The sequence below is a fragment of the Rhopalosiphum padi genome, chromosome 3 (assembly GCF_020882245.1).
Source record: "Rhopalosiphum padi isolate XX-2018 chromosome 3, ASM2088224v1, whole genome shotgun sequence".
Classification (NCBI taxonomy): Eukaryota; Metazoa; Arthropoda; class Insecta; order Hemiptera; family Aphididae; genus Rhopalosiphum; species Rhopalosiphum padi.
Window position 1 is genome coordinate 12366984 of NC_083599.1, and position 6000 is coordinate 12372983.

The following is a 6000-nucleotide window of genomic DNA, read 5'->3' on the forward strand; positions in this document are numbered from 1 at the left end:
TAAAAACTACTTCAAAAACCAGCTTTATAACGCTTAAAATATACATCCTAATATTTCTAAACATAATATTTTAATATTATTACCATCGTTATTCGTTATATAGATTACGTTTTATCCAATATATAAAAATCTCGTGTCACAATGGAAACTGTGTGTCGCCAAACTCCTCCGAAACGGCTTGGCCGATTTTCATGAAATTTTGTGTGTATATTCAGTAGGTCTGAGAGAGTGATGTATGTTTCATACTCTACTCATACTGTAAAGGGTGGCTCTCCAAAAATGTTTTTTTAATATTTAACGTGTAAATTGTATACCTATATATGTATAAGCGGCGATTCGGTGTCGGTGGCTACTATATACGTCATATACTCACACAATCACAAATTGATATATTTAAATTATTATTATTTTTTTATTATAAAACCCCAATTGCTGCATCGTTTGTCACGTTAAGTCTAATTAATATTCAATAAAAATAGATACCTACTTATACGAAAATGCCTAACTCATATATTATTATCTTTTGTAAAAAAATTTGGTGTACGACGAGTATGATATTATGTTCTCGATGCACTCCGAAACTACTCAACCGATTTTGATGAAATTGTGATCAATGTGTGTAATTTTATCTCCGTCATAAGATAGGATAGTTTTTATACCGGTTAATGACCTCAATATATAGACCTCTTTATTATGTTTAGGGTCGTGTGATTATTTAATCGATTATTCGAATAATAGATTATTTTTAACGGTTGATACATAATCGGTTGATCGATTGAAAAAATGCAACTCTAGAAGGTGCAGTTATGTAAAATTAATATGTCAGAGATATCATCTATACACACCAAATTATAAAATCAAAAATTATTTTTATCCTTACCCTAAATGTTAGCATTGTTAGCATTATAGACAACCAAACTTAACACGGGTGCATTTTGTACGGTCGACGAAGTGCACGGGGACAGCTAGTTTTTGTATGTTTATTAGTTATATATGTCAGAGAACCTGCTGTTCAGTTATGTATGGCCTTATACCACATGAATAATATGTTAATAATAATAATAATAATAATTGGACAAATAGGGTTTAGAAAAAAAGTGTGAATGAAAATATAAGCTGTCCAATTTTTCTTATTCATATAAACATTTATAAACATATTCAAATATTAAGTATACGAGTATGACTTAAATAAGTTTAAGTTTACATCAAACTAGTAGACATTCTATATTATGAGAACTTATGTGTTTTCTACACAAAACTAGAACTAAAAACTATATATTTTTCAATACCACTATATTATTTTTAAATCGCAAATTTCGCCGAGTGCCTAGGTAAACAGGAAGAGTTATACAGTTATTGAAATACCCACTGTTATTATATATGCGGATAAAGCCACATTTGCAGAACAATTTAACACGGCGAACAGGTATTTAACATTCGTGTCCGGGCCTTAGTAAATTCGATTAACAGCAGGGGCCGTCAACACTACATATACATATTATAATAAAACAATATATTTAATATATAATATGTAAATCCGGTCCAATCTTAATTGCTGTTTGTCGTAGGTATATCAGTATATGCGTATGACGCATTTTATGTGTTTTTTTCAACATATAATGCCCCATTATATACTTACCATCAAGTTACAATACAAAACATTTATAAATCAGGTAGGTACTATTAAGATGTGATTTGATTGATAATAATTTTAAAACTTAAATTAAATAGTTTAATAATTTGATAACATAATATTATGTATACTACCAGCGATTCTCAAACTGTGGGCCATGGTGGGTCGTGAAATTTTTTTCTTAATTGGACATATAGATTCTGAGATACGAGTATTTATGTTATTCTATACTGTATAAACATACAATTTATAAATTATAACGTACTGTTATCAGCCACAGCAAGAAAAACCAGCACACACTTCTCATTCGTCTCATTATTAAAAATACATTTGTACAATTATATAAATTATAAATCTATAAATTGTATAGTATAAAGCAATTATAATATAAAGCAATAAGTAGTAATTAAGTAACAAGCAGATTTTGATTTTTTAGAACTATTTATTGTTCCTGTAAAAGTGAAACTATGTGGGTTGCGATAGATTTTCAGGGAAAAATTTAGGTCGTTGTCCTAAAAATATTGAGAACAACTAATATTATAATATACCAAATGATCTTTCGGTAATATCAATTTTATTTATAGTTGTACTTGTCATTACATGACTATAAGTTATACTAAGTTATAACCAATGCTTTAATATAATTTTAAGTGCTAGAAAAATTAATAATTCATATAATTTACTATATAATTGAACCTACAAATATTTTTGAGTATAAACATAGCCTACCTATATGACAATATACTAAATACATTTTGCTTTTACTAAACAAAAATATTTAATCCCTTTAAAGAATCGAAAATTAAACAATAATTGTAAATGTACAAACTAAATTTCTCTTAATATTGGTAGGCATGTAATTAAAATAATTAGACTCAAGTTCTCCAAAATAGACACCAGTTTTATTTTTAATTAATTATTTTCAAATAAATAATATACTTATACTTTAAAATAATTTATTTTTAACGATTATTTTACCAAATTAAATACAGGTTATTTTATTATTATTTAGTTATTCTCATTAGATTTGTTTTCATATTATTAATAATAATATTTTATGTTTTAAATTTTAGACAAAATTATTGTACTTGGTATTTAATAGGTATATTATGGTGCAATTAATAAATTTGACAACGTCGCATATAATTTCAAATGCAATCATGTTGATATTTTTTCTAAAACACTATTCTTTACACAACCATATGTTGATAAAAACGACAAACGTACGCAATCGTTTTCTGTGTTATTAATATTTTAAACTGATGTATACATTTATTCATAATAGTTATTATTTTTGAGATATAGGATGAGCAATGAATATATTGATTTTACATTTTTATTTTTGTTATCACCTTTCTGAGTAGTAATTAATTTTAAATTTTCACCTTCTATATTGTTTTTGGAGAATCAAATAAATCAAGTTGGTACTTGGTGAGGTCAAAATTAAAAAAATCACAGTACTTCTTTGGTAATGGAAAAAAAATTAGAAAAATTCGGAAGCATTTACGCAAAACCAATATTAATATTTTTTTGTAATTTGAAAACAAATAACTGTAGTGTTATAGAAATGTTCATACAATTGTTTAATTTACATTTCTATAAATGGTTTATTTTCAAAATAATTTTAATCTTTAAAAGCTATTTATATAGACATTTGACATTTGAGATGTTTTTGCAATAATTGTTTATAAAAAAAAATTAAACATCTACTCACTTAATTGAAAAATTATATCTGGAGCAACTAATATGGGTACATATCAAGACCGATAGCATAGCAAGTAGTACCTCGGAGACCGAGATAACACTTTCAGAATTCAAAATGATTGATCAACCGATTATATAAATTTTCAAGTAAATATATAATTTATATGATCAATAATTATTGCGGTATAAGTTGATAGTAACTAACTGTTTGTTCTTATTATTTTGTTTGCTTTTAATTAATAAGCTAGGCGAGTTATAGTTACTAAAATATTAATACCTAAACCTAACCTTTTTTAGATATCTATAGTTTTTTTTTTTTATTTTTTTTAGGGCAAATTACTAAATTTTACGATTTTCGGTGAATACGTTTAGATTTACGTTTAGAGCAACTGTGGCGATGATTAATATATTAAGTTTCTACAATAGTTTACCAGTATAAAAACTTCGCAATTTAACAATGAAGTTGTTGTATTTGAGATTTTAATCTAAAAGAGTATAGAAAATTGTATTACCATTTATTATTAATTTAAAATATGTATCTAAAATATAACATAAGTTTAAGATAGATAAAGATAAATGTAAGATAATTTATCAAAAAAAAAAAAATAATAAATAATAATTAATTAAGCTAAGTTTTTACCATTTAGAGATAAAGTCGTAAAGCAAATACTTGTAATCATACATTTCCTATAGACTATAATACGCATTTGTTTATCATTAATTTATTATTGTTAATTATATGTAATTAATTTATTAATGTCATATGGACAAGCCAAGCTAAGGGACGTGGTTTTGCAGCATGTAATATACTAGTATCTAATATTCGTGAATAATAGACTGTATACTCAACTTATGTGTTAATTTGCATATTACATATAAAAATATGTAAATTGTCGCAGAAAAAATAAATAAAAAAGTATTCATAGTTCATTTCATTAAACTTATAATTTACGAATTCTCGCAAATTTTAACAAAATAACTTGCGTTAAGCTTAAATTATTTATAATAAAAAATAACACAGTTGTATCTTCTATTATTCAAACGTTTTAACATTTTTCGATTATGAATACTTAATTGAAGACATTTAAAGTGTTAAACACTCTATTGTGGATTAAAATAACGTAGGTAAATAAATAGATACAACATTATATAAATTTCAACGGGAAGTTGCGGTCTCACAAAATACATTAATTTCAAATTCCGACCAATATTACATTATTAGGTACTAATAAATTGTCATAAATATGTATTGAATTATAATATGTTAACATTTTACACAAAACGTCATTAAATTATCTATATAAATCCGCTTAAAAATTCCCTCAACGATACGTTTATTAATTTCACTTTGTCGTCAGCGAATTACGTGTTTTGGAGAACTTTCATGGATTCTGTCGAACTGCCGACTAAAAAATTGAGAATACAGTTGGAGTATAATTCCGAGATACACAGTAAAACTTTATCAGATAGATGGATAGAGGGCTTGTCTATAAGTTATTCATATTTTAATTTAGCTATTATTTCGTTATACGTTTGAGTAAGTATTTGACTGTTTCTCGACAACAAAAAAAAATAGTTTAAAAAATGATGAACGGTATCAGAGAGGAAAAGTACAAAATACATAATTATTTTAATTTTTTTATTACCAACGTTATTATCGACGATTTACAAAAATGTGATTAAATTAACTAGCACGTTCGACGTCGCCCATGATTTCGTAGGTTAAATTTTGTTGTGACGCGATGATTAGAGAACTCGAATCTAAAATTAACGAAAACTCAAACTAATTATAGATTCAAGTCTAGAGTTTATTGTTTACAGTCGGTGTGTACGTGTCAGAATTTATTAAAATAAAATCGATAATAATTTTATTTAATGATGACGGATGCAAACGTACATGTAAACGCGTCACTTTAGTCTCACTGGCCCAATGGAATAAACTCGATTGCAGACGCGTATATACGCGTCATCGGCGTTGAAAGTGCTAGGTACAGACGTATATTTTCTGATGATAATATTATAATAATAAACTGCAATGAGTGCAATGCGATATAATAATACAATATAATAATTATTATAAACCTCAAACCTATCAACAACTTTAATTAATCATAAATGCCAATGCAAATAATATATTATTAATATTTATTTTTAAATCAGCGTATGGTCCATCGTGTTGTTGGAGTCGTGTATGCTTATAATAATCATGAATTTGTGTGTATGCTCATGGCTAAATTTGGGAGGGGGGGGGGTTAAAAAGATATTTTTAAATGTACGATGTTTATTTTATTATGATAGACAATTATTTGTTACACCTAAGTACAATACAATTGATTACAAGTACCATCAATTTTAGTTTTCTCATAATAAATAAATTCATAAATTCTAAAACTTTCGGGAAAACTTTTTGATCCTCAAACCCCCATCCCTCCGTTAGTACAACCATAACATAAAACATGGTAATAAAATTATATATGTCACACTTATAACAATATTTGACTTTATAATATATAAATATACATAATATGGTGTATAATATCATAACCTCATTCACACAACTACACGACACATATTATTTGAAAAATATTCAAACAGATAAGATGACCACGTGGGCGTACTCGTTGGGGGGTGGGGATTTTATATTAATATTATCTCATCATTGT